At 42.1% G+C, this 13920-nt stretch overlaps 1 protein-coding gene across 2 annotated transcripts in view; it reads right to left on the bottom strand.

Moving 5' to 3' along the window:
• The window catches only part of plxnb1b (plexin b1b), a 72164-nt gene extending 60067 nt beyond the window's left edge, over nucleotides 1-12097 (bottom strand). For both annotated transcript variants that reach the window (XM_070838731.1, XM_070838738.1), the window contains exon 1: nucleotides 12025-12097. The gene's annotated coding sequence lies outside the window, so the exon portion shown is untranslated. The remainder of the gene's footprint in view (nucleotides 1-12024) is intronic.
• Nucleotides 12098-13920: the final 1823 nt, after the last annotated feature.

Below are 13920 nucleotides of genomic sequence, written 5' to 3'. Positions count from 1 at the left end.
ATCAGTGTCACAACTATGAAGTACTGATGCCACTTGAACAGCAGGTGAGGAGCATTCAGGTAATTGGTATCTTGAAAGATAATTAGATATTTGCATAGCAAACAATCAGCATCTTGCACTCAAACGAGGGAGAAGGCAGAGACTGGCACACTGTCAAAAAAAGTGTGTACCATATACCACGTCTAAAAATCATCATATGGAGCATTACTACAGACCCAAATAATAGGTAGACATTGAATTCTACCTCAATGAACAGCAGAGACAATACCATAACATCTTTATAGTACATACAACCCTAAAAGATTGGTTTGTGCTCTACCTCTACCATTCATTTTTATTTTTTCAGCGCCAATGCAATTCAAAATCTACCACTTTTACCCCATTTGTATCAGTGAGGATAGGCTCCGTAACAGAAAGACATCTTTGTATAGTGCGCACGATTCAACATCAGCACAAACTACATCCTTCACACTGATTATACAGTTGAACCAATATCACACTTTTCCATCAAAAACTGGACATTGGAAACTCCATGACTGAGGATTTATCGCACGACTGTTGTATCAGAGAACACTAGTTTTAACTAGGTGGACCTGATAAACTGGAAACTGGGTCTGTTCCCTACAGAATGAATTCTTCTGCAACCTGAGCTAAGATGGTAACCATGGTGAGCATAATATCTGCTAAAATCAGCATTTTGTCATTGTTAGCATGCTGACATTAGTATTTAGCTTGAAGACCCACTGTACCCAGATACAGCCTCACAGGGCTGCTAGTATGTTTCAAGAGTTAGTTTTTTTCCCTTTTGATTTAATAATTCTAGCAGATTTATCCATCTTCCATAAGCTTGATTGAAATTGTTTCTCACTACATTCACAAAGACAAAGCTGATATCAATCTTTTGACGGTTTAAGAGCGCATAAACGTGTTTCCCAAAATGTTGTGGTGTTCTTTTAAAACTTTTAAGTTTTAAAGCTAAATCCAACATTTGGCACAACATCCAGCTGCCCCTGTGACACCAGTGTAAGCAGCTCTGAAGACTGGTTCAACATTATTGGTAATGGGATCAGTGAGATTACACAGCGTCAGGTACACAGCTGCCCAAGCACTGATAAGCTGGTGTGTGTGTTACAACCTCCAACACACACACACACATGCACAGATACAAAGAAACACACCCACAACCACACACTCCCAGCCCCCCTTGCTCTGCCACCAAGGGAGGCGGAGGTGGATACAGATTGGGACCACTGGTGCGTTTTGATTGCACCACGACAGTTGGGATGGGCCATAAATCAAGTCTATGACCTGTCCCAGCTCCTAATCATCCCCCACATATACACTCCCAGCTTCCCTTTACAGAGATACTGCCTCTTGTTTTACTTTGGCTTGGTTTGGACTGGTTGCACTGGGAATTGACTGGGTCGTTACATGCAGATGGAGGGGTGAGGTGCACCAGTGGCCCCTCCAGGTTTAGCTCTGAGAGACAAGCATGCTATGGATTCTCTCTCAGTGGACAGAGGGCTGTGGGTTTTACCTCATGGGGCTGGGAAGAGGCAGCCTGTCATAACAGTGGGAGGAGTGTGTGTGTGTGTGTGTGTGTGTGATGACATAAATCTGTTTAAAAAGTGGGAACTCCTTCCTTTTGAGAACAAAAAAAGTTCCCAGGACTTAAATCATTTAAATTCTATGGGAAAAGACTTGGTTTAAGTTTAGGGTAAGACAAGTAGTGCTTATGGTCATGGTTAGACTAAGTCTCCAGGATGTATGAATGCAAGTCCATGTAATATCCACCAAAGTGATGGAAGCATGACTGTGTGTCTGTATACAAGCCTATGTGTGTGTTGGGGGTTGTGTGGTACTGTGTGAGCAGCACCCCCCATCCCTTCTACTCTAGTACAAACGATAGCAACACAATAGACACCCTCCCAGCCCCCATCAGTCTTGTGCTGGTTGCAACTACTAGTTAGTGTGTGTGTGTGTGTGTCACAAATTTGGCCTGAGCATAATCAATGTTTTGAGAGAGGCGTGGTTCAGAATTTAGGGACTTGGGCTTCCTGTGCTTTCTTTCTTAAAAGCTGCTCGTTCTCAGAGGTAGTCTGTACCTTTACTCAATATAAATCCTGGTCAAGAGGAAAACTTCAGATGAGGGTGGTTGGATTTGACCATAAAGATGTTTCTATTATCCCCTTCAGTGCAACAGAGTGATGTGGGTTTCATCCATGTTGGAGTTTGATCTAGATCAGTCGATAAACTTCCCTGGCTTCATGACTGTTGTTGAAAATGAATCCAACATTCCTTGGCTTATGTGAAAAGTAATTCATTCTTGTAATGTGTCAGACAAAAGCTAAATGAATGTCTGACTGTGAACGAAATCTGTATTTTGCAAACGAAATCCTCTGTTTCAGAATCAGATAACTTGTGTTCCAACACAAACACACACCTATGTATTGTAACACACACATGATCAATATGACTGGTAGTGTAAGACTGCGCTGTAGTCCCCTACTGTGTCACAAATGAGCTCCTTAAAAGATCTTTTGAGAGGAATGCACACTGACACCCACACACACACTGTTATGTCAGCCAATACTATACAACCAGCCTCCTTTTACCCATGCAGGATCAGTGTACACCTCCACTCATTCACAGCAGTATAATCACCAGGTAGATTTATGAGTGTGTGAGAGTGTGTGAGTGTGTGCGTGTGTGAAATACACAATCAGACAATGATAGACCTCCAACCACTGAATACAACCGCACCCTGGCTCTGTCATAGACTACAAACACATCTCTGTTTGCTCTTGTCTTCAGTGACCGAGGGCTCATCTGCTGCTCTCTTAAAGTTACAGTTTATGACACAGTCCATTACTGGTGGTGATAACTGATCTGATTCTTGTTGACTTCTTTTTGATTTAGACTTTTTTTATATTTCTACACTGCTTTCTTTTACACACTACTGCACCTCTATGACCCTGGAAAGGATTCACCAGCTGCCTCAAGAGCCACCGGTACAGTGCATTTGCTGTAAACTTTTAGCCTAATCAACTTGGGATCACAGAAGAGAACACTGAGCTTGTGGACAACTGTCTTATTCCTCTCTCATGATGGCCCATGTGCTCCGTTTTAATGTCAACCTCGACTCTGGTCCCAGGTCAAGGCCCGGACCAGTGCAGTCTCGTCTGCATCACATCTCTGCTGTAACTCCGCAATAAAGCTGGTAAGTAAAATGTCACCATAATCAAAAGGAATGAGGACCAAAGCTACAAAAATATGTGAGAGGATTTTTGAATCTAAGAGTCCCAAATCTGCAAGACCTAATTAAAAGGAATTAATGGCTTCTCACAGCAGCACTTCATTGTGCTGATGTGATTCCCACACCACAAAGGAAAAACAAGTTTATTTCTTCTTTGTCTGAAACCCTCAAGGGGCAGAAAATATTTGAATTGCCTGTTTAAAGCTCCATAATAACTCCCCTGTGCTTTATCTTACCCCCTCATGTCTACGTGTGTGTGTGTGTTCTGGGTGCTGCAGTGGTTATGGGAGTCATATTGAAGGATTGACAGTCTATTTCCACACTCTCTCCTACACACTGTTATCAGCACAGTGGCCTGACAGCAGCCTAAATACTAGTCATTACTCTGTCCTCCCTGCTGGCCGGTGCAGATAGAACCAGACTTACAGCAGAAGCTCCATGCTTCACCGTGACCGATGCTGCTCAAATGTTGACACCAGTGAAAAACTCCATGTGTAATTACACATTACACAGTAAATTCATGGAGAGTTTAAACTCCAATCCATTTCTACAATTCTTTACTGTTTTCACTGGGGCTATATTGCAGCAGTTGGCTGTTGTAGAGCTGCAGCTTCAGTGTCAGTGAGTTTGAATTTTATGTGACTCCTCATGCTGTGTTGTGGATGTGTTTGCACCACTAGTAAACAGCAGATGAGGATACAAAGTGGTTTTGGTTTCACAGGCGGCTGGTAGCCACTCCTTTGGATGTGTAGGCTTTGAAATCAGTCAGGTAACAGATGCCCAAGCTGGCAGTAAACTACAGACCAGTTATTACACACACACACACAAACACACAAACATCCAATCAACATGTTAGCACAAATACACAGTCACACCACAGTGCTGCTCCAATTCCCACATGTCTTCATTAACTCTTCCTCAAAACTGTGAGTCTTCTCTGGTCGAGCCTGTTCTCCGAGCTCTATAACCACATTCAAAGTAGAGCCACTCCACAGCCATCTGCACTACCGATCAGCTCCCTTCAGGCCATGTGCACACAAAGTCCAATTGGTCGCTCCGCTCTCTTGTGAGTATCAAGTGTCTACATGCTGGCGAGGTCATTATAGAAACTCAGCAGCCCCCTGCTGTGAGAGGGTCCACACACCCTTATTAAATTGTCCCACCATGCTCCTAGCATTGTCTGGGGTGTCCCATTTGTTATGAAACATCTTTGTGCAATATTACCAATGAAACTTTCAGAGTGTTCAATGAGTCAAAATGCCCCTTTCACCAACAAAGTAATGTCTGGTAGGGACCTGGCCATAGGCAGGCCACTCACAGTGAAACTGGCTCATACAAATACGAGGAAGTGCACATTCCTGATACATTATTTTGTTAACACTGTATTTGAACAGTTTATAGATAACAGATTAAATGACCCTGCTGCGATAAATTTCAAGAACAGTAAAATCCTGTATTATAAACTGCCCGGGTCATATTTCATCATCTCACCAGTACCTGAAGCAACACAGCTAAAGGTGGTGATATGCTTATAGAATGGCTTCATTTTACCAAACCAGTGGAAACAAAGTTGAATTAAAATCAAATTATTGATTAATTATTGAATTAAAGTTCACTGAAGCTTTGCATTACTATTTTTTCTCTGTGTGAGGAACTTTATAACTTGAAGTCATCTTTTGACAAGCAGCTGGAACATTTCAGACCACTGGTTCCTGAACTGGGGGTGGGATCACAGGAGAACAAACATAAGCAGCCCTGCTCGGTCTATGTGGCTGCGTGGCTTCCTTTTGGTGTGAGGCTGTAGTAGAGACACATGTCATCACAGCTTGGCAGAGTGATGCTGAGGTGGACCGACCCATGGAAAAACCCTAGTCGTGTCTTCTCAAATTACAATTTTTGTTGATTTATTTCTTCCACAGTTCATTTCAGCAGCAGAAGGTCCTGTCCTATCAGTCTGTCACCAATCCGTGCTTGGTTTTTTTCTGTTCAAAGCTTAACTGGTCAGAAGTTTACAGCAAAAGGAAACAGAGAGGACAGGTCAGGTTGCCTAACCACCAGAGACCAGTGATGTGTATGTGTAAATGTGTATGTGTGTGCAGTTGGGTGGGGGAGGGGGCAAAATGGGGTGTGTATTGTCCTTTCATCCCCTAAGGTGTGTGTGTGTCTGTGGGGGGGATCCCTTATTGATCAGCCTCATATGTGTTTAACTGTACCTCTGGGTATCATCTGGCCTCCACCCCTAATCTGTCCATTGTCTCTTTCAATCAATTCTCTCTTCATCTCATCACTCTATCCCAGCAGCCTTTGCTCTTTCCATTTCCTCGGCGTCCTTCCCCCTCTCACCATGTAATTTAGCTTTCCATTTCTCTGCTTCTTTGCTCTTTCTCAGATCTGTCTATTAATTTAGTCTGTCTTGGATGGATGGAGGGGGAAGGGAGAGCAGAGGACGGCTGGTTAAATGAGAGAGAGGTGAGGGTACAGGACAAGGTGGAGGATGGGAATTATTGAGAAGTAAAGAAAAATGAGACGCTTACCATGGTTAAGACATGTCTGGAAAGACTAAATCACATCCTTTGGATGTCTAATTAAACTATCTTCACTAGGAAAAGCGCACATTTTGAATAAATATACCATTTGATGTTTTACATAATGTGGACATTTTTTTAAATCTTGTAATAATTGGGAAAGCAGTTTCACACAGCTGCTAGGCCAAAACCTCAGTAACGAACAAGCAAATAATCAAAACCCAAACAACACCACCACAGCAGAGCAGCAAATGGCACATCCACTCATTTTCATACATTTGAATAGCAAAACGCAGAATGTGATGCAGGCCACGGCCCAGCTGAGAACACCTAATTAGGGCTGAATCTAAAAACATTTCACACAGTGAATGTGTTTTTTGTTGTTTTCATCGTCTTGTTTTTCTCAGGGGGTTTGGACAAATTTGCATCCTCAAATCTGGGTAGTGGATCAGTAAGATTAAAGTAAAAGTTCTTTGTACTTAGGGGATAAAGCTCTTCCACTCCAAAGCTCCTTGTTTCAGCATTTTCCTCTCAAAGCAATGCACAATATGGAAGAGAAACCCATGGATGACCCACTTTTTTCACCTTTTCATAGCCTCCCCCACTTTTCACAGTGCAGGATTTAACATCAAACATGACACACTGGCCAGTAAAAGCACTCAACGCTGCTTGAGTCTGATATCTACTATCGAGCATCTTCAAGGAGGAGGGCATTAGAATTAGATGTGGAACTAAATGGAAAAAAGCTTGAGGCTGCAGAGAAGTCGAGTCAGTGAGTGAATGTCATGGAAATGGTCAAGCACTGATTGAGATTCTGCACCCTGCTCCGCTCATCCGGGAAGCCCAAGATGAATGTAGGTGACTTTAGATTTTAAAAACAGAGGACACAATCAGTGAAATGAGTGAGTGGCTCCTACTCTCCATTCCTTCGCCTCGTTTGTTGAAGTCATGTGAAGTGCTTGGTTCATGCAGGTCCTGAGACGAAAATGTAGTTACAAAAAACAGAAGACAAGAGGATGACTGAATGACATGATTTGATCATATTGTTCTGCTTGCTGCGAGTGTCCTAGATGCCTCGCTGCAGGAAAGTCACCTTGTCTTGCTGAGGGTGCAGAGATAAGCACGGTCAGCTGCACTTGGCATTACATCACTTGTTTGTTTAATGCTTTCATGCACTATCAAACAGACAGAAGAGAAACAAGACAAAGACTTTCAAAAATTCGGTGATAGTTAGGAGGTTTGTCTCTGAAAGAATAAAAAGAGAACACTAACACTGAGAGGGCTCCAGACAAGGACTAACAAAACACCCCACTCTTGAGTTTCTTTAACAAGATACCTGCTTCAGTAATGTGTGGCTTTTACAAAAAGCAGCATCTTTGTCATCAGGAACATTTAGTCTCAGGGAACAAATGGCCTGCAAGTCATTTACAGTCCTCTGGAGGGATGGATTTATGATTAGCAGCCACTTTCTGAGATGACCGCATCCTTCTGGCAAACGCACACAACACAACATACACTAAGTGGTAATGGATGCTCAACTGACAGACGTAAACTCTCTAAAGTACAGATTACAAACGTTATTACATCCCACATGGTCACCTCTGGAGGGAAATACTGCTATTTGCTGTTTTCACTTTCACCTCCTCAAGAGGCTAAAGTGACTGTAAATGTATTAATCCTCCCGTGCTTTACATTTGTACCATGATCTATTTCAACAGGTGCATCATAAAGAGTTACATGATGTCTGTTTGGAGCAAGACTGTAAGATGTCCTCTTCAAACTCAAACAAAGCTTTGGGCCAACTTTTTTTCTGATCTGAATGAAACCATTTCCTATTATCTAACACAGCCACCATCCACACTTATGTGGGAATTGGTCTGGGTCAGCAGCACCACTTTTCCATGTGGCTACAGAGCAGTTTGCATTAGTCGCACCACATCCTGTCATGTCCACCACTGATAATGCAGACATTTCCACCGGGAGCCTGACAGACAGGATTTATTAATCCACAAAGTAACGAGAGGACGCCTGACGTTCACAACCAGCAACCCAGCATTTTAAAAGAATCAGTTGAAATGGACAGAGTGAAAAAAATGAGAATTAAATTATCTTTTCAAGTTATTCAAAACAAGATTCTTAATGCACAATCTTACAATGAATAATGTGAACAAATCACAGTTCCATAATCTCCATGAATGACACAGTTTTAGACAATGTCAACCTCTGCAGCACCTTCTGATCTTCAAAACAAACTGCTGTTGTTGCCGTTATCACTTCCATGCTTATTCAGGAGAGACCTCTTTAAAAACCTTCTTTAAAACAGGATAAAACGGACTTTTTGGGAGAGCTGTTCATCACCATGAGAAACGAGGTATGAGGCAGGTTATCATCATCGTTGTCGTCACTAGCAAGTCTCACCTTGCTTTGAGACGCACTGAGGCACTGACAGTACACTGACATTTGCTGGCAGCACTACTTTACATCAGTCTGAGAAGACGTGTCCACTTTGGATAATTAGGATAGGATGCTGTACCAAACAGAACGAACAGGAAGTTACAATCCTAGCTTCCAAGCCACACATGCCAAGCAATATTTCAGAGGCTGTGGCTCAGCGTTCATGCAGTTTTCTGGTAAAGCCCGTGACTTCACTTAATCTGTGGGCCCAGTATGGGCTCATTTAAGCAGGTTTATTTGGTATCACTCCAAATTCTTTATCAAACCCCCTTATGTTAGTTAAGATGTCTGATACGCTTAAAAGCACACTAATCCGCAGCCCCCTATCTATCCCTCCCAGCTGAAGTCTGTGCAGGGCAGGCCAGACCAGTGACTCTGTGTTACAACACACGCTGTAGGCTGAGGACCATTTTGTTCTTCAGCCATAACATACTGCACATTAACCAAATTTGGCAACAGCTGTTAAATCATGTCTTTTTTGCAATCAAGAACAAGCGTGGGAAAGTTGTATTTCAGCCAGATTAATGCTTGACCAAGAAGTTACATGTAGTCCTGACTTAAGTTTTAATTTATACGGCAACTTCAGATTGTACTAGTTGGCGACTCTGCAACATGACACAGATGTACTGTGCATGACCAACCTGTATTGTGTTTTAATTATATTCCTCACATGGTATCTCTGTAGCCCTGAAATGTAGCTACAGTATGTTTTGAGGAGGCAGCTATGTTTGTAGGCACCATAGCTACACCATAACCCCACAACAATGAATTAAGCTTTAGAGGCATACCCTGCAACTGAAATGTCCCCAGTTTAATTATGGCTGTGGACCTTTGATATATGTCATCTGCTGTTTTCTATGGGTCTGTTTTAGCCTTTTTTACTTCGTGTATATTTGAACTACATGAAGTTCAGCTGTATTGTTTATATGTAGAACTGCTCCCTTGGTTGCTTTGGCATTTTAGCCCTAATTTCCTTCAAATTAACTTGTTTCAAATGTCCCTGTCAGTCAAGTACCAAAAGCTGGTGCCACTCCTTATTCAGAACTCATCCTGTGCCTCAGTCCGACAGAAACAGCCACTTACAATAATGGACCCTGGCCTGTAACCAATCTGAAAATAAAACCAAAATAAATAATGTCTGGATGAAGCCAAACAGAAGGTCCGCTTGCAAGTCCCACCCTGCTTTGTGCAGCATTTTCCTAAATCCGATCAGAGACAGTTGGTTCCCGGTGTGGTTTCAGGGATTCTGAATACAGTCTTATCTTCACCTCTTCTTTTAACACTGTAATCTATCTTTCACTTTGTGTGTAGGAGCAGCTAAATTGTTAATAACACACTTTGTGTTCTATCAAATCCAAACATGTATTTTAAAATGACACCATTACATGGTCTGCTTGTTTTTGGTATGAGACTATCCGTGGTAAGGAAGCACACACACACACACACACACACACTTGTCCAAACACACACTTCACTCTCCTGCAGTGTTTCCTGTCTACCCTGGCTGATCATTTCCCAGTAATCTAATGCTTGGCTGCGCATCTCCGGTTGGCGTGAGCTGTGTGTGTGTGTGTGTGTGTGTGTGTGCACACGTTTTCTGAGAACAATAGTGAATCAGTATTTCACTAATGACAACAGCAACACACATGACTTTCATTCTATTCTAAACTAACCAAAATCTCAAGTACACAAACCTGTGTGTGCGCAGGCAAATGTGAGCGCTTGCATATTTGAATGTTTTACATTTAACACAAGGTCAAGTGCATGACCTATTGAAGCAAATGTGTTTAGAAAACTACTGTGTGTGTGTATTGATCAGCCGGTTAAAGACAGAGAGCTGACACACTGTTGAGCCACTGAGAGATGAGGAGTGCATGTGTGTCTGCAGGCGAACTGAAACACAGCTATAACTCTGCTCCAAAGCAACAGATACTTGAAATGTGTGCCCTGGGGTCTTGTAGAGCAAACCAGTGTTTGAAGTGTTTTCAGCTGTTTTCAGCACTCAGCTGCACCATGATTTAAGTGCAGCGTTAATCTGGAAATGAGGTGATTCAATGTGAACCTCAGAGAGGAGACTTAATGTGTCTGTGTCCTTTTACAGAAGTGCTAGACAAGGCGAGAGTTAAAGAGGAGCTACTGGAAGAAATCTGACTAAAGAGAGATGTTTTTTTAACGTGAGACATTAGTATACGGGGACAGACTACATCAGATTCTGGTTAGAGGTGCACAGTCACACGTTTTGTCCTCAATACGAAGTCCCTACTGTTCTTTTTCAGCTCAAACTCTGTAAAGCTCACAGTGTGGTATTGGGATACTGGGATCATAATCAAAAGGTGAGGTGACACACATAAGCCATCAGTGCAGACGTTCATATATCTACACATGCTAATTATATTGTGCTGTTCTGTTAACTGTGAGAAACTGCAATACATGTAGACTAATGATTCATTGTTGGCAAACTTTAAGCAAAGAAACATTAGGATGAAAAGAGGCAAGAAGAAGCACTATGCAAACTTATAGTGGAATTGCCTGTATTATCTTGCATCCTTCTATAGAGGTCAAAGGTCAAGATATATAGAAATATGATATAGAAGAGAACCAGTGGGACTTATATGGATTTGGGTGCTTTGGGAAAGTTCGACAAGCCTTCACTGAACCAAACAGATTTTGGTGAACAGCAACATTATTATTCAGACACTGTTGTCATCAGGTCTGCTCACTGCACAGTATTCCTGCTATGAAGCTCTGAAAGCAGGTTAGTGTAAGTCTCACTAATACTTCAGCAGGGTTTCAAAAGAGGGGCCTTAGCTTCAGTCCTTCAGCTGAAGGACAGTTGGATGGTGTCTCAAACCACTAGGCCAATCTGCCACCCTGTGACGGCCAAAGCTGAATGCTGGGGTTTGGGTTATGTGCAGAAACTGCTGACAGTGACGTGTGACCCTGGGAGTTCTGCTTATTTGAAACAGCTGGCTGGATGCACAGCACACAAAGAGAGGTTATGAGAAGACATAAACAGTTCACCCACCAACACCATCCGCCTTATTTAACCACAACAGCTTCCTGGCTTCTCCCTCTCTGGTTCATCCTCCAACTAGGTCCTCCACACTACCCCAGCCTGGGAATAAATAGCACTGGCTCCAATTTCACAATGTAATCAAAACAGTGGGCTTTGTGGGAGCGCCCAGAGGATAGGAGCCTGGCAGAGCGGTGGGACAGGGAAAACGGGGACTTGGACAGGGAGGAGAATCAAGGCAGAGGGATCAGGCGTTAGTTTATGTAACCAAGGTCAGCTGGAGGAAAAACACAATAATCCTTGGTGGAGGCAAAAACAGTAAGAGCAAAAGGGAGGAGGGCTGACCGAGGGAAGGGAAATATGAAAACAAACAGATAAAAGTCGCACTGGGGAGGCCTCCGTTTGCGTGGCCTGAGCTTCTGGTTTGGCATGGAGAGGAGTAATTGGGAGCAGCAGCTGACACTTTAAATAGCTGCTGAGTGTGGTGGGATGCGGTTTGGGGGGGAAATGGACTTGACACTGCATGAGGAGGAAACTGAAATCCCACAAGCCATTGTGTAATACAGATGAATTGAAGGAAATAGTTAGGAAAGCTTAAGTGATCTCCCCCTAGACACATCTGGCTATTTTGGTGAACATCACCAATGACCAAAAACAAAAACCACCAGTTTATAATGATTATGTAAGAATATAAACGACTTAGGACTAAACTTCCTGTGATTAAGTTTATTTTTGAACAAGCATAAGCACAAAAAAGGAGAAATTTAGTTTCTTACCTGTGGAAGTTCAGTGTCCTTTTCCTGCCATTTCCAATCCTGCCATGGCTCCCATGAGGATTTGTCAGAACCTGGAGGAGGACAAGCAGTTAGAAAATTCACAGAGCGCATTTTACGGCTTTCTTCCCTTAAAGCCAAAAGAATGACATAAAGTATGACAGCAACAGTCTTTGAGGAACCATAATGTGGAAACAGATGATGCGAGCAGGAGCCAGTGACTGAAAAATTCTCCTCTACAAAGTGGGCCTAAACCATTTGCAACACCTGCCATGTCTTCTGAATTCATGCTACGCAGGTTGAGGGCCCCTGTTCTTCATACAAGGCAACTATTGTTCAGTATAACAACAAAGACCTTGCTGAACACGGCAAGGCAAAAGCAACCACAAAAGTCACCCTTTAAAAACTAGACAAACGGCTGCCACAGAGAAGAGAGCCTGACATAACATGAAACATGACCTCTTTGTAGCACTTTCACAACACAAATTCAAAGCTATGGCCAGACATGTTTAGGACATCATCAGAATATAAAAATCAGTGGAAAGGAGTATGGTTTCTGATTTAGATTCAGATTCAGATTTAGATTTAGATTCAGATTTAGATTTAGATTTAGATTCAGATTTAGATTTAGATTGCTCTGAGAAGTAATGTCTGTCTTCTAGGGGTGTAAGAATTAACCAATGTATAAAGGAAAACCAATACAGGAGTCAGGGATATGGTTAAATACCAGACATTCGAACTCTTGGTTGGATTGTCAAAAAAGAAAACAATCATTCAAATTCCACCCCTCTCCCGCTCCACTAATCACTTCCAAATATCCACTGACAGAAATTCCCACACTGAAACAAATACCAGGCCCTGCTATGTCTAACTGTGCCCGAAATCTTTACATTGAATTTGCTGTCTGAAAAACACAAATGTATCAAAAGATATACTCAACTAATTTTAAAGGGCGACATGGGCTCAATGGTAGCATTTGTGGCTAAGAGTGGCTTTAGCAGATAAAGCCATAAGCACTTTCATTTAATACATTGATTATAGGCTACCAAATTTAGATGGATGACTGAGGAATGGAACCGAGGTGGACAGTACCTAGTAAACAGTATGTGAAACCACCAATACACTTTCTGTCATGAACAAGTTAAAATATAAATTATTTTGATGAATACTATTTAGGTTATCAAAAATGTATGGAATCAGTATTTCATTTTTGCCTTTAATCTTGGATGTCTCTAGATTCTAGTATTGAGAGGGAAACTTGCACACCTCTTCTATCTTAATGGTCAAAAAAGTAAGGACAACTCAACAAAGCCACTTGTGCCATTAAAAAATGAAGTTAAAACCAGTGAACCCGTGATGTTTAATTGACCCCTTTCTGTTCACTTATAGCTCCTCTGCTGCTTCACCCGACTGACAAGCCCAAATAGGAAATACAGACTCAACCCGATTAAAAGGCTTCGAACAGATGACTTCAGATTTGTTGTCATGGTCATTTTTGGGGAGTTGCAAACAACTTTAACTTAACCACAACTTTCCCGTTCAAATCACACATTACCTCTCAGACAGTTTGTCATGATTGTTCATGGCTGGCTAGTTTCCTCGATTTTGTGTTTACAATGACAATAGCTGTGCAGTTTACTGATAAGGCATCAGGGTATAGTTCACGACCAATTGTGCCATGACATGGTGAATTTAAAATTAAGATCAAGACCATTACAAATTAAGTATTTGACTTTTAACACGTCCAAACTGTAGCTCAAATTACAAACAAGAAGTGACGGCTGTAGTCTGGACTACATATAATACACAAAATGCTGAACACATGTACACTGAATTCTAGTGAACTACAGTATGGAGCTCAAACAACAAGATGCATGGACCTAATTCTGACAGAGCTGA

Source organism: Pempheris klunzingeri, chromosome 2 (assembly GCF_042242105.1).
Source record: "Pempheris klunzingeri isolate RE-2024b chromosome 2, fPemKlu1.hap1, whole genome shotgun sequence".
Classification (NCBI taxonomy): domain Eukaryota; kingdom Metazoa; phylum Chordata; class Actinopteri; order Acropomatiformes; family Pempheridae; genus Pempheris; species Pempheris klunzingeri.
Note: the sequence above shows the minus strand (reverse complement) of the source record. Positions and strands in the feature narration are given on the sequence as shown.